Here is a 15861-nt window from a genome sequence, read left to right on the forward strand (position 1 = left end):
ATTCAAATCCATGTCTGACAGATCCAAAGCCTTGACTTTAATTATGTTAAGGACAGTGCTATAAAAATTAAGTCTTTTAATGACCAGTCTGTGGTTGTTTAGGATTGAGAGATGGGTCATCTTATGATAGCCATAGCCATTCTCATCATAAAACTTTACATTCTGGTCACATCTTTTTTTCTGGTACTGTGGTTGAACTCAGGAACTTGTGCTTGCAAGGCAGGCAGTGGCACAACTGAGCTAAATCCCCAGCCCTTTTTTTTTGTTTTTTGAGACAGGATCTTGCTATATTGCTTAGGCTGGGCTTGAACTTGTTATGTAGCCCATGCTGGCCTCAGCCTCCTGAGTACTGCGATTATAGGTGTGTGCCACCACATCTAACTCATGTTCTAGGTATGCTTTCGTAAAATGTTCCCTCTCCAAAAAAAACAAAACAAAACAAAACAAAACAAAAAAAAACCAAAAAAACCAAAAATACTGCTCCAAGTTCATTGATGCTCAGGGTTGGAACAAAGAGATTCAACTTATTAACTCCTATCCATTATTATGTATGGATACCTTTCTTGAAGTATCTAGGACCTTCTTTTATTCATTATTACCCTTCACATTTAAAATCCAGAAAAAGCTAACATTTGCATAGAGAAATAATTTTTCATCTTTTTTTAAATTTCATTTAGGGTTTCAAGATGATCATTGATGAGTCCTGCTCTTGTTTTCTATTAAATAGATAAAAGTCATTTCATCAGACTAAGCAACTGATAACACTTAAAAAAATAAACAGCAGACTATTTCTGGAGGGTCACTTATCCCTTTACAGTAAAGAAAATTGGAAGATTGTTTGGAAATATTTCAAAGCCCAAAACAACACTGAGCTGATAGCAGTGAGCAGCTGTTGGCAGCTCTAAGGGTTTACTCTCAAGTGAAATGTTCTCTTTGTCTGTGGTTATGACTAGCCATTATATAGGAGGATTAATGGTGCTGCTCTTGGATGTTATGAAAAGCTTAAAACATGTTATTCATGTAGGTTCCTAAGAGCAGACACCCTCTGCAAAGCTGATAAGTCACCTCTCATAAGCAATTAGCTAAAAGTCTGAAATCACCACTCATAGATCAAGGAAAACTGTCTTGTGAATGAACTCTGTTCATACAGAAAGCAAGAGCCTTTTGTTTTCTTTTTGAAGACATTATTCAACTCTAAGGCACCTTCCATCTACAAAATTCAAAATTCTACAAATATGAAAAATCAACTCCAATGAATGAATCCTTCTGGCTTTCTAGTGAACAAGTGCTTTTTGACCAGAGGTTGTATTTCGAAAGAGGAAATTGTTTTTTAAACATAGTTTCCTGACTGCACCAGGTGTGAAATGGGAAATAAAAAACAAGTGGTTGTGTTGACCATCTTTAGTTGTTCCCTTCAAAGCTCATCAGACTGAAGTTATTCTTTATGTGTTCTATTCTGCTGATCAAGCTACATCTTCTTTAACAACAACAACAAAAGCTTAAGGACTACTTCATTTTAAATAAAACAGCATAAAATTCTAAACACTGAGAGCTTCCTGGGAGATTGGTAGCTATCTCCTCCTGCTCAATAAAGAAGAGCAAATGGTCCCCCTTTTGCGGTTAATACCAAGAACTGGAGATAATCTTCATTTCTGGCCTCCTAGGATGAACTAAGGCTGAGAATCAATCACCTTGTACGAAGTGACATCTTTATTTACACCATCTTTATATGGTCTCTTACTCTTCTTTATTTTCCTGTATCAAAATACAGTGCAGTTTTCTTCAGGTTCCTACCTTTTCCATGCCATTCCCTTACTATTTGTAACTTTTTTTTGAAAATCTCAAATCCCACAAAGAAAGCACATATGTAGGAAAGCCTGTATTTCTCACATCTGGGAACACTGGAAAAGATTTACTGGAGAGGTGATATAAGAACTAAGTAAAGCATAGACAGGATTTTAATAAGCAGAGATTAGGGAAGGAGTAAAAGGAAGCTTTCAGGAAATAGATACATGTTACAGATACCATGCTAAGTATCTCTACATAAATTCTCATCTAAAACTTAATACAGATGACCCTACGAAAGGTGGATATTATTCTTTCAAAGCCTTTACTTTAAGGAATTTATAGTGAATAAGAGGTGAATGTTGTTCTCAAGTCAAAATGTGGCTCCAAATCATCTCTCTTGCCATTACAATGGTAAGCCACAGCATGGAAGAAAGAAAGAACAAGGTCTGTTTAAGGAATGAGAACTGAGTCAAAATGGTGGGTAAGAACATAGCATGCTCCCTATATCTGTTCTTTGGGAGTCATCATTTAAAGAAAGGTCCCCATGAGACATACCCCAATAGTGACACGAAGTACAAGACAGTGAGGCTGTTGACCAGATAGATCAGAATAGGCATTAAGTGACATTTTTCAAGAAAGCATCATCAATTCTGGAGCTGATGGCCCTTGTTCAGGACCATTATGGTTGCTTCTTTCATTATCTCCACTTGGCAACATGCTTAAATTGAATCTAAATGCTTAGACCCCAGCACCTACTATCGATCCAGCTTGGCAGATCCAAAGCAGTGTTATTCAATAAGACTTCATAATTGCTTCTTTGTATATCTATATTCAATAAGTTATACTGATTTACCCAACTATAACTCATAGTCATTCAATAATTACCAACATTAATCCCCTTTCCTTTTTCTCTATTTACAGGCTCTAAAATAAGGCCTAATACACAGGAATTACTCTATAAAAGGTTACTGAAGAAAAAGGGGGGCACATAGTAGGTATTAAATATTTGTTGCAAAAATAAACACAGCAGATATGTATGTTAAAAGAAGTGGATGAGAACTATTAAAACATGGACTCAAGATAATAGAATACAATGACAAGTAAGATGGCAAATGCAACTTAGAGACTCTGTTTAGGCTCGGGCCACCTTGACTGCTAGGCATAGAAATCTGACTTCATTTTATAGGAAAAGAAAAGACAGTGTTGTTGAGGATAAAAAATCTTAAGCATAGCCAAGTGTGGTGGTGCACACCTGTGATCCAGCACTTGGGAGTCTGATGCAGGAGGATTGTCAAGGGTTCATCATAGGCTATATAGTGAGTTCAAAGCCAGTCTGAACTACATAGTGAGACCGTGTCTCAAACCACCACACCCCAAGGAAAAAACATCATAAGCATGATATTAGTGGAAGAGTGCTACCCAAAATGGTTCTAGATTGTCAGAGATCAACCTGATGGTACCAAAGAAATGTTTGAGATGACAGTGAACTTCCAGAGGGAGACAAACAGAAAAACAGAGAAAAAAAAATCTGAAAAACAAAAAAAATTGAAATAAAGTTTTGTAAATAGAGAAGGGAAGAGGGGGTGAAGGGAGGGCAGGGGTATGGGGAAAAAATGAGAACCAAGACCTATCATGTAAAGGTACAAGATCCCAATGATGAATGTAACTGTACTGTATACCTAAAAAGTACCATTAATAATAATAGTAATGAACTCAATGAGAAAAAAAATTTTAAACTATCAGCAGACAACTGCTATTGCATCAACAGACAAAAACAAAAAAAACCACCAACAAAAGCAGATGAAAAGCAGAATCCTTTTTTTTTTGTTTCACAAAAGTCATTTTGTCATGATGGTCTAATTTCTTTAGTCTACTCTACTTATTGCCAGCTTCTGGTTTCAGTGATTCTTCTCTTCAAGGATCTTCTTTCTCTGACCACAAAAACTGCTGATCCAGTTTCTCATCAGACTGCATAAATACAAGGTAAAAAAGCCCCAGAATTGGTTTAAAATGCTTCAGAATGCCCAGCCTCTGAGAAGGGAAAAAAAGGCCAGGTATACTGCGTACTTGCTCATATAGAAAAGACAAGCTTTGCGAAAGAAATTCCGGCTGGACCCAAAACTGAGAGGAATGACTTCTCTCCACCTCCCCTACTATAGCACCACAGAAAGAGAAACAGAGATCATCCCTGTCCTGTGCCAGACACTGGTCAGATGTTCTATAAGAAACCTATAAAGTAAGTGTTATTCTCATTTTAAGGATGAGTATGTTGAACTTTACAGAGGATGAATGATCTGCTAAACGCTGAAAGTGGAGTCAAACTAGGTACTTCTCACTGCAGTTGTGCCCCACACCCTTCCAGAATATACTACACAGCCTCACAGAAAGAGGGAAGAGTGAATGGACCAAAGCTACACTGCTGAGTGAAGAACAGAGAGATGCTAACTAGTCTAATTCACACCCTTTCCTCACCTTTGAAAAAAGAAAAAAAAAATCTCTGATAAGTTAGACTCAAAGACTTTCACAATAGCAAAACTGAGCAGTCTTAAACAGATCTTTCTTTTTTTTTTTCAGCTTTAAGTTTATTGGTACATTTTAGGGATACAGTACAGTTACATTCATTGTTGGGATCTTGTACCTCTACATGACAAGTCTTGATTCTCATTTTTTCCCCTTACCTCTGCCCTCCCTTCACCCCCAGATCTTCCTTTTTAAAGAGAGACATCAACTATCAGAGGGGCAGGGAACCTCTCTGTCATGGCTCAGTAAGTTATTTACCTAGTGTGACCACAGCATCTAAGAGAATCGAGGATTGGAGAGGAAGAAAGATAATGGTAGAAAAAGGAGACTGACTTAGTTATTTGTTTTTCAAAAGTAAAAACATGCACCATAGAGTGAGACTCAGCCACTCAGCTGGATGCTCTGAAGATTAACTATGTGACCAGATACTTAATTTCTTATTTCTGATGGACCAACTGCAAAGTTTAAAAAGAACTCAAAAAAGCGGGTGAGGGCTGGGTTTTAGCTCAGTGGTACCATGCCTGCCTTGCAAGTGCAAGGTCCTGAGTTCGACTCCTGGTAACAAAAAAGAAAAAAAAAGGGGGGGGACCCCATAGAATAGGGCTTTTTATAAAAGGAGTACCAAGATAATTATATTTTAGCTTCTGATAAACAGACATAAGCAAATGGCCTAACAGGGAAACCTTGGCCCTAGCACCCAACAGCTCTGTTGTGTATCTGATGGCATAAGGTTGGTTGTGTTTAGGGATATGAATATCTTCAGAGTGGTATTGCTGTCGTTTTCATATATTGTTCATACAACACAGTTGGGATTTTCATATAGATCCAAAATCTCAGTGTTGAAAACATAGTGTCCACACAATAAGATAAGAAAGAATATAGACTTTGGAGTTCAGCAATGGTGGTTTTAATCTTGTTTTTATGTTTGGGCAATTTGACCTTTCTTATTTCTTTCATACATATGTACTTTTTTAAACCCTCCACTCTGTGCTAAGGATTAAACCCAGAGCCTTGGACACTTAACCACTGAACTATATTCCCAGCCTCTCCTACATTTTAAAAATAAGGATAATGACCATTTACAAAACACTTCCTAAGAACTAAAGTTCTGATTCATCATAGACATTCAAAAGATAATTTCCATATTAACCTTTTCCTCCCAGTATACATAAATGAACTTTAACTGGATTATAGACCTAAATGTAAAAGCAAAAATAAAAACTCCTAGAAGAAAATATAGGAGGAAGATATTTGTGAGCTTTGAGTAAATAAAAAGCATAAATAAAAAAAGTGAAAAGAAGACCTTATCAAAAGTCAAAGCTTTTGCTTCTTAAATGGTACCACTAAGAAAATGAAAAGGCATGCCACAGACAGGCAGAAAATATTCACACATCACATACTGACAGAAAAATTGCACATATTTCTATCTTACAAGAACTGGTACCCAGACCATTCAAAAAGTTCTTACAACTCAGTAACAAGAACATAAGCAAAAATGGACAAAAGATTTGAACAGGTACTACTGGAACAGAGATGCACACAGAAAGTCCAGTTAGTGCATAAAAAATGCCTTTTTAGTATCATCAGACATCAGGGAAACTGAAATTAAAACCTCACAAATACCATCATTCATAAACACATCAGTATGCCTAGAATCAAAAAGATTGGGTGACGGATTTAGCTCAGTGGCTCTGCCTTCTGTCTTGCAGGCACAAGATCCTGAGTTCAATCCCTGGTACCAAAAAAAAAAAAAAAAAGTTAACCATACCAAGTGTTGGTGAAGATGTAGAACAATGGAAAAATCACATACACTGTTGATAAGTAAAAACAGTACCATTTGGAAAATAGTTTAGCATTTTTTAAAAAGGTTTAACAAACATTTACCATGACCTAAGACTTTGTGTATAGCCAGGAAAAATGAAAACATGTCACCACAAAGATTTACAAATGGTCTTATCAGCTTTATTTAAAACAGAAATAGGAAACAACACACATGTCCATCAACAGGTGGCATATTACCACAATGGCATGGTACTCAATCAAAAAAATAACTGTTGGGGCCAGGGTTTTTAATCTCAGTGGTTCCGCTGCCTCAAAGGGCGCAAGGTCCCAAGTTTGATCCGAAATAGTAAAACAAACAAACAAACAAACAAAAATCCCCCACAAAATAACTGTTAACAACATGGACACATGTCAAAAGCACTATACTGAAAGAAGCTAGACCAAAAGTGATTCTATTTATTTAAAGCACAAACTAATGGATAATGATAAAGAACAGAAGAGCACTTCCTTGTGGCTGGAAGCAAGGAGGGACAGACTACAACGGGGCAAATGGAAACTTTTGGAGACGATGCCAATGTTTCACATTATCAGTGCAGTGGTCGTGTCATTCCATGAGTACAGGCATCTCTCAGATTCACTAAATTTAAACAGATGAAGATTAAAGTGTATAAGTTACTCCTTAATAATTTCCTCTGGCACTCTGACTTCTACTAGAATCAAGTTAGCAAGCTTCTGTCTCTGATGTCATAATTACTGAGAAAATAATGCTTTATGTAAGTTGCTAGGAAATGAGTGGTATGGAAAAAAATTTTTCATCTATCAGTTATTAATTAGGTATTTGGCAATGTGGTATGGACTTTATATATACTACCTCATTTAATTCTAACAAATTTGATGAGGTGGTCATTATTATCTATAGATGAAGAAATAGTTCAGGAGATTTAAGGAACTCATCAAAAGTCTCCCAGATGAAAAATGGTAGATTAGGATTCAATGATAGATCTGGAATCAGAAGGAGTAACCTCAAAGACAACATTATTATTTCTTACAGTGCTTAGGTCATCCTCAGAAAGATAAATCCCTGATGGGCCAGGGAAAGGAGACATTACCTTCATTCAGACCAGGTAATCCCCTCACATAAACGAGTTTTAGCAAGTCTTTTTCAAAGGAGCCTGGGGGGATGGGATGTGGGGTAGGCCTTTCCTTGTGAGGCCGAGGAAAATCCTCTCACTTGGCTCCAGTATTTGCTGATATTTTGTTAACTCTTGGCTGCTACAAATTCACCCACCCACTGGTTTCCCAGAGTCAAAAAGGCAAAATATCTTGGCTGAACAGGCGAATGGATCACAGATGACTGAGGTTAAAAAAAAAAAAAAAAGGCAAAAACTGCACACTTCTCATTCTTATTCTCTTTGAGCTGTCTTGTGAAACATTCTGTTGTCTATAGTTTCATTCATCCCAGTGGAAAGTATTAGGCAAATAGGTCATGCTGAAAGTTTAAGTAAATTAGCCATCTTCCTCCTCAGACCAGCTGTAGTCCATCTCCCCTGAAGCCAGGCCGACAGATCAAGGAGAACATGGTTTGAGCCACAGAAACTGGACCCTAGAGGGTAACCCTGGAAAATGAGGCTCTGGAGGGGGAGTTCAGCAGGGGGACTGACACGGGGGATCAGAGTATTGACCTGGGCCCTAGGATTAACTATTTAACACTTCCATGAAACTCTAGCAAGCCACCTTCACTCTCAGAACCTCCGAAGACTGGACTGATTATGTTTTTCAACTTTCAACAAAGGCCCTTCATTTCTAACCAAAAATAATAAGCCCTAAAATTCTCATGTACTTCCTCTTTGAGAAATGCTCTGCTGCCTGTTTATTTCCCAGCAGCCAAGCTCTGCTTTCTGAAATCTGTATGAGGAAAAAAAAGGCAGCTTTTCATTGTTTCACTATAAATTACAATACAAAATAAAAACTTTAAAAAAGAATATACAGGCATACACTAAAATTGTCATAATTCTGAGTCTGTGTTATTGAGAGTCAGGGATAAAATGCTGTAAAGCAAGTTGTAGAGCTTTGATTGTTCCTTGCTTCCATTCCTGATACAGCCTGAACTACCATTTCACTAAAGCTCCCTGCTCCTACTTCACTCATTAAAAATTCACCACAGTGACATGTGCTTTTATGCTCATTTAACTAAGGCCTCCGCCTCAAACTGTGCTGTGCCAATTTGTTTCTGGTAAGAAACTTCGGAAAATAAAAATTCCCTAGATGTTCTGAACAAGGGTGTGAGAGGACAACACATGAACCAGCAGGGGAACTGAAACATTCTCCCTTGTGTCCACTTCTGTCCTAGGAGAATGGGGGAAGGGAAGTTGGGGAAGATTAGCTTTTAAAGGAAACAGACTTGCAGAACTTTTGCTACAAACAATATGGTACTGTATCCAGCTGTTGACCAAGGCAATTGGCAGCTCAAATCCCTGCAGAGAACAAGTCAGCGATCCCTCTCTAAAATACTAAATACTAAGCTTTTTTGCTAGTGATAGCCTAGTAGTACCTGTATTCAGTGCTCTTGCTGGACACCACTTACAAATATTCTCTCTCGCTCACTCTCTCCTTCCTCCCTCCATATACAATATATAAAATATATTCCCCATTGCCCCAAAGAAGTACAACCCTTTGTCTCGATATACAAAATTTTGCATGGAGCCATAATATACAAGTAAAAACAGGCCTGCTCTGGAGGGTAGGGGTGCACAGGAAAAGCGTTCAGCGGCCATCCCCCCTTTCATCAGGCACCTGTCTGGTCCCAGGGCCACAGTAATACTATTAAGTCTACTGATTTTGTTGATTCTCAGCCTGAGATTCATAATGCCTGTGGAGTTTATAGCTAAAAACCTAGATGGCCACGCCTTTAGTTTAATTCAGTAAGCTCAGATGGGTGCTCTCAGCTTTTTTTCTTCACATTTTCTCCTTCAAGGATCTCATTAACTCCCAATGCTTCATTTACCATTTCTACATGGAAGATTCTCACATGATACATTTAAAAACATGATCTCCCATTTTATTAGCAACGAATCTAAAGGCCCTGGTAGGAGGAAAAAAAAAGTAGGGATCTAGGCAAGCAGACAGGGACCTGGAACTCTGGCAGCAGAATCCAAATGTTCGCTCTGAAAATTCAGGATCAGGACTTTAGTTCTCAGAAGAAAGGTGACAGAAAATAATTGATCATAGTATAAAAAGTGGGGATTTAAAGTATAAGGGCTTATACTTTGGCAGGAATTAGGCACAAAGGAACCAGGTGAGATCCCTTTTCAGTTGGGAGCCAAAGTCAGATGCAGACTATCTTCAAGGCTGACTTGATGCTGATTCCCAGAGGTCTAGGGCAGGTTCTTAAATTTCACCCATCTCACCCTCCTATGGACTAAATGGTTTTACAGAACCTGTCATAAGTCATGAGAGGACAAAGCCCGCATGATGTCAGAGCATTGCAGCTCTGGGGGCCTAGCAAGCTATGAGCTAAAAATATGCAGATCAGATGCTGCTAACCTTTGGAGAGACTCAGTAGCCATTTCTTCTTTCATCTCTGTTACAGAGCTAATATTTTCTTCAGAATATTAGTGGAAAGGGCCAGGGATTTAGCTTAGCTGTTTTGCTACCTGCTTCGCAGGTAGAAGGTCCTGAGTTTGATCCCCGGTACCAAAAAAGAAAAAGAATACTAGTGGAAAGCTCAAGATCTCAGGGCAAGTAGATTTGTCTCCCAGCCTCAGGGACTGATCTAAAGAAATTATGTTAATCCCATTTCTCTTGGCTATGACTCATCTAGAGAGATGGGCATGTAACCTAGTTATGGACAAACATATATAAGTTCTCTGGACAGGGAACATGCTTGAGCCACTGAAAGAACTCTAAAACTTCTACTTTGCTAAATGACCATCGGTGTCCTTAAAACTTAAAGTCAAAATTGGTCAATTTTCTGTTAACTGCTTATAAAGATTTTCCTGATCCACTAACTCATGGGAGAACCAGATTAAAATTGAGCTTTTTATTTTGTAACCCAAAGAGTAGGTGGATACATACAGAATTTTGCCTTCAATTTTAGGAGGCTTATAAATTTCAGATCAAGAATATGTATTCTTTTCTCTTTTTTTGGTACCAGGGATTGAACTTGGGAACTTGCACTTACGAGGCAGGCGGCGGAAACACTGAGCTAAATCCCTGGCCCTTTTTCTTTTCTTTTTTAAGAATCTGTATTCTTGATCAATAGTTCTCAATTTGAGGTCTGTCCATGGACCAGGAGCATAACCTCACCTTGGGGTCTGTTAGAAGCAGTCTCCAGCCCCACAATCTACTCAATCAGAAACTCTGGGAATGAGACTCAACAATCTGAATTTTATCAAATTTTCTAGTTGATCTGATTCATGCTGCAGTTTGGGGATCACGGTTCTGAGCCTAGCTTTATTCAACAGAAAACGCTGTTAACAATAGAAATATTTGTATATATGATGTCTGGAACTGTTTCAATGGATGCCTAGGTCTACTGAGTATAGTACTTAGAATGCAGCTACTGCAACCAAGAAACTGAATTTTTAATTGTACTTAACTTTTGTTTGTTTGTTTGTTTTTGCTTTTTGGTACCAGGGATTGAACTTGGGTCCTTGTGCTTGTGAGGCAGGCGGTAGAACCACTGAGCTAAATCCCCGGCCCTGTACTTAACTTTTAACTTGTTAAAATTTAAATAGCTCACTCATGGCTAGTGGCTTCTTACTGGACAAATAAACATAAGGGATTTTATATTATCAAATAGTTGCTGCTACTAAACTATAAGCCAATGGTTCTCAAACTTCAGTGTGCAACAGAATCACTAAGAGGGGTAGACGGAAGGCCCCACTCTTGGAACTTACAACTTAATGGGTCTAGCTGAGCTGAGAATCTGCATTTCTAAAAGGTCCCCTGGGATGTGGGTGCTGCTGGCCCAAGGCTGCACTTTAAGAACCACTGAAATCAGCAAAACTTGCTTGTCTTCATTAAACTATGTCTTGTGCCCAGCAGGCACTTGTTATTACTAAGTGATGGCTATGCTATACTCTGATGAGGAAAAAATTTTGGAAGGGTCTACTGTGGTCCAAAGAACATGATTACCTCGTCATAATCATTAGATGGAAGGCTGAAAGTTTGTTCAATGTATTTCATTTTATTCATTTTTTTGTTTTAAAGCACTAACTCATAAATTCTTTAGATCTTAGCATGCATAAGTGGAGTGGGGGAGGAAAAGAGGGGAGCTGACAGGGGCAGGCAGGCAGAGTCAGACAGACAGAATGTATAGAATAGCCAAAAACTAAAATATTCAAGAGTCAAAAGTCTTGACACTACAGTGGTGGTGGCATAAAAGGATCAGGACTAGGATTCTGGACAGGGGATATGCCTTCTCAAATGACACCACAAAGGAAACCATATATGCAAAAGCCTAGGTTTGGCTAGCGATACAGCTTTCAAGTGTTAACAGGAAAAGCAAAAATCAAGGACAAACACACAGGGGACTTTTCTGAAGGTCAAAAAAGCAACAATAAATACCAACCCCAGAAAAGCTTTTAAATTTGACCTTTTCTTCTGCTGAAGCCATTCGTCTTCCAGCATCTTCAATCTAATAGACTGAAGTGGGCTGAAATGGCTCTTATGAGAGAACCGGGGCTAGTCTTTTCCTTAATGCTGCCTCTCTACTGTGACTCAAGCAGCAGCAGCATTACTGGTAATTACATCATTATACCATAATGGAACACATGCAGTGCAAGCGAAACAGCCCACAGCTCCCCAGTTGAGGAGAAGATAAAAAGGCTCCCTCTTTACTCTTTGATTTCTAATAAGCCTTATTTTCAAAGACAAATAATCTTTAGGACATTTCACACATTAAAACATAGAATATGGGAGGGAGAGCTTAGCTGAAGACAGATGTGCAGTGTATGTATTAATGTAGTGGAATTACTCCACTGGAATAAGAATTAGGTCTGGTTGTAGCTTTGACTTTGCTATGAACACTACGTAACATGGAGAAATCATTTGTGGCTTACACGTTTCATTTTCCTTATCTATAGCAGTTCCCAAAATGTCCCTGTAGGCAATCTGGGAATGGTCCAAATGATCACAGAACTCTCCCACCCAATTTTAAGATTCTATAATCTAAAAAGACCCCAGAAATAGAAGAGACAGAAGTGAAGTACAATATGGAAGGCCAACTCTACTTGGTCTTCACAGCTGATTTACACAAGGATTCTTGCCTCTCATCTGAACCATACACCAGGGTCAGATCAGCCTCATCTACATTCCTAGCATCTCTTTAAAAACCCAAGTGCAGAACTCATTAAAAGATCACAGACAGATGGAAACAAAGTCTTTGTAAATAGGGGAGGTTGGAGGGGGTGAAGGGAGGGCAGGGGTATGGGGGAAAAATGAGAACCAAGATGTGTCATGTAAAGGGTACAAGATCCCAATGATGAATGTAACTGTACTGTATACTTAAAAATACCAATAAACTCAATTAAAAAAATGATCACAGTCTTCCCAAAGAAAGTATGCAGATGTACCAGGTATACTGGGGTAGAAATGAGGTAACTGAGGTTTCTGCTGTCACAAACTCCTTAGATGACCCTTAGTCACCTCTTAACCTCAGCCAACTTACCTTTAAGACTCAGTGGAGGACTGATGGAATTAGATACATTCAACCCGAGAAGTTTACAATTCTGCTATTTCTGCGTAGGTTTCAAATACATGTACTACTCCAGGATATTGGGGCACTTGAAGATAGGCGGAAGTTAGCCCAAGCAAAATGCCAAATATAAGACAGAGAGATGTGTTTCTCATAGTATTCACAATGCTGTCTCATATCTGGGGGGGGGGAACCCCTCACAGACCTCAAGGAAAGAATTTAAAAACTATTTATTAATTGTTCTGTATTTCAGAATTTTCCTTTTCTAGTCCCCTGAAAGGCAGAATGTCAAAACGGCTTCTTTGCAGTTATTTTCTGGTCCATAAATAGAAGGTGTGAGATTTTGGTGTCCAGAAACACAGTAGTCTAGATATCCTGAATGACCTTCCCAAAGAAAACTAATTTAAAAAATCAAATAAAATATTCCTAAAAATTAATTAACTTTTAAAATGCACCATGCTGAACTGACAAGAAAGTTAGCAGGCCAGGCATGGTGGTGCATGCCTGTAATCCCAGAACTTGGGAGGCTGAGGCAGGAGGATTGTTCCAAGTTTCAGGCCAGCCTGTGCTACATACAGAGACTTCAAGGCCAGCCTGAATTACATAGTGAAACCCTGTCGAAAGAAAGAAAAAAGGAAGGAAGGAGAGACGGAGGGCGGGAGGGAGGGGGGAGAGGGAGGGAGAGAGGAAGGGACGGAAAACAGGTGGCAAGAGAATCATGTTCAAGCCCAGACCAGGAAACTTAGTGACTTTGTGAGACCCTTCCTGTCTCAAAATAAAAAATAGAAGAGGATTAACCTGAATCCCCAATATTCCCCCCAGCAGTCTGTAGAAAACAAAATTTAAATGAAAGGAGGTGTAAACAACTGAAATATCCACTGATAGTGAACAGATAAACAGAATGTGGAATGTGTGTATGTATATATACCACACTTCACAATCCCCCCACAGGAATATCACTGTGCTTTAGAAAGGAATGGAATTCTGACACAAATTACATGAATGAACTACGAAGATATTTTATTAAGTGAAGCAAGCCAGTCACAAAATAATAAATATTGTATGATTCCACAAATATGAGACCCCTAAAGTATCAAATTCATAGAGCCAAAAAGTAGAACAGTGGTTGCTAGGGGTTGGGGCTAAGAGATTATAAATAGTCATTATTTAATGGGTACAGAGTTTCAGTTTTGCAATGTGAAATGTTCTGGAGATGGATGCGTAGTGATGGTTATACAACAATGTGAACATTACTTAATGCTACTGGACAATTCACTTAAAAATGGTTAAGACTATAAAGATCACATATATTTTGCCAAAATAAAAACATTTAAATGAAAGCAAAAGTGGAAAGAGAAAGAACATTGAAGCCATCTTTGCCTTGAGGCTACGTAAGAAATACCAGTGACAACTGTAGTGACAATTTGGAGTATGGGAAAGAGAAGAGGCCTAAGGCTAACTAAGGGCTTGGCCCCATATGTAGGTTATAGTCCCTTGGCAATGAGACCATCAGCCAACTCCATAATAGTGACAATAAAATCTGAAAACCACAGGATATTTTCAGTGTGTTTAAAAACAAAACAACATTCAATGAAGCAGTCCATAGCCAATGAAATTCTTTCAACAATGAAAGCAAAACAAGACTGGGGGATGTAGTTCAGTGACATGTAACATAGGTAAGGCCTTTGGTTCCTTGCTTAGCAGAAGAAAAAAAATTAAAAGCAAAATAAAGATATTTTCAGATGAAACATAGAGACTGCCAAAGACAAAGTCTCACTAAAGCCAATTCTGAAAGATGACATATGTAGGAAGAAAAATGAACCCAGCTGAAAGGTCTGACATGAACAAAGATAATGATAACTACATGGGATATCTGAACACTATTGATTTAAGAAAAGAAAATTACCTGTGTGGTTATAAGTAAGACAAATAAAATATCAGACAAGTTAGGAAGAGTGCTCAAAGTCTAAGAATTTTAAGACTAAAATATTCAGAAAGTGAGTGTAGTGAAAGGAATGGTAGTACCCCAAAAGATATGTCCACACCCTAATCAAAGGAAGCTGTGAATACTATCTGATGGCAGAAGATGTGATTAAATTAAAATCCTCCTACACGATCTAGATGAGCCCAAACTACAATCATTACGTGCCCTTGTGAGAGATAGGTGGAGGGAGCTGGGTGTGGTGGCACACAACTGTAATCCCAGCACTCATGAGGCTGACACACTGGAGGATTGCTGTGAGCCGAGGCCAGCCTGTGCTACATAGTGAGTGTAAGGCCAGTCAGAAGTAGTCAGTAAGAGGGGTGGGGGGAGAAAGGAGAAGGAGGGGAAAAAGGGAAAAAGAGGAAGGGATGAGCGGGGGGGAGGCAGGCAGGCAGATACCAAGACAGAGACCAGACACACAGAGAAGGCACAGACAAGAAGGAAACAGACCACGGAGGTATTAGAACACATTTCCATTGTCATAAGCCAACAGATTTGTGGTAATTTTTATTACAGCAACTGCAGGAAACTAATACAGAGAATAAAGATATAACTTTAGGCCAAACTGGAATATAGTACATGTGTTGATAAAAGGTTCTATTTTCTCTAAGTGAATTGTAATAAAATGTATTGCCTTGGGGCCGGGGATTTATCTCAGTGGTTCTGGAGCCTGCCTCACAGTGCAAGAACCCAAGTTTGATCCCCAGCAACCCCCCAAAATGTATTGCCGTATACACAGATAGACCAACCAATAGAATTTAATAGTACGTCCATAAAAGGTAACTAGCTCATCAAACATACATTTACTTACTTACTTACTTATTTTTGGTACCGAGGATTGAACTCGGGTCCCTGCACTTGCAAGGCAGGCGGTGGAACTACCGAGCTAAATCCCCAGCCCTATTTACTTATTTATTATTTTTTGGTACCTGGGATCTAACTCAGGACCTTGTGCTTCCGAGGCAGGCATGGCACCACTGACCTAAACCCCAGCACTCATCAAATATTTATATAGAGGGGGAGATCTTCAATTCAAACGCAGAAGATCTGAGACAGCATTTGAGATTCAAGACACTGTAACAAACAAGGT

Source organism: Fukomys damarensis, unplaced genomic scaffold (assembly GCF_012274545.1).
Source record: "Fukomys damarensis isolate Sample0158 unplaced genomic scaffold, DMR_v1.0_HiC HiC_scaffold_16, whole genome shotgun sequence".
Taxonomy (NCBI): domain Eukaryota; kingdom Metazoa; phylum Chordata; class Mammalia; order Rodentia; family Bathyergidae; genus Fukomys; species Fukomys damarensis.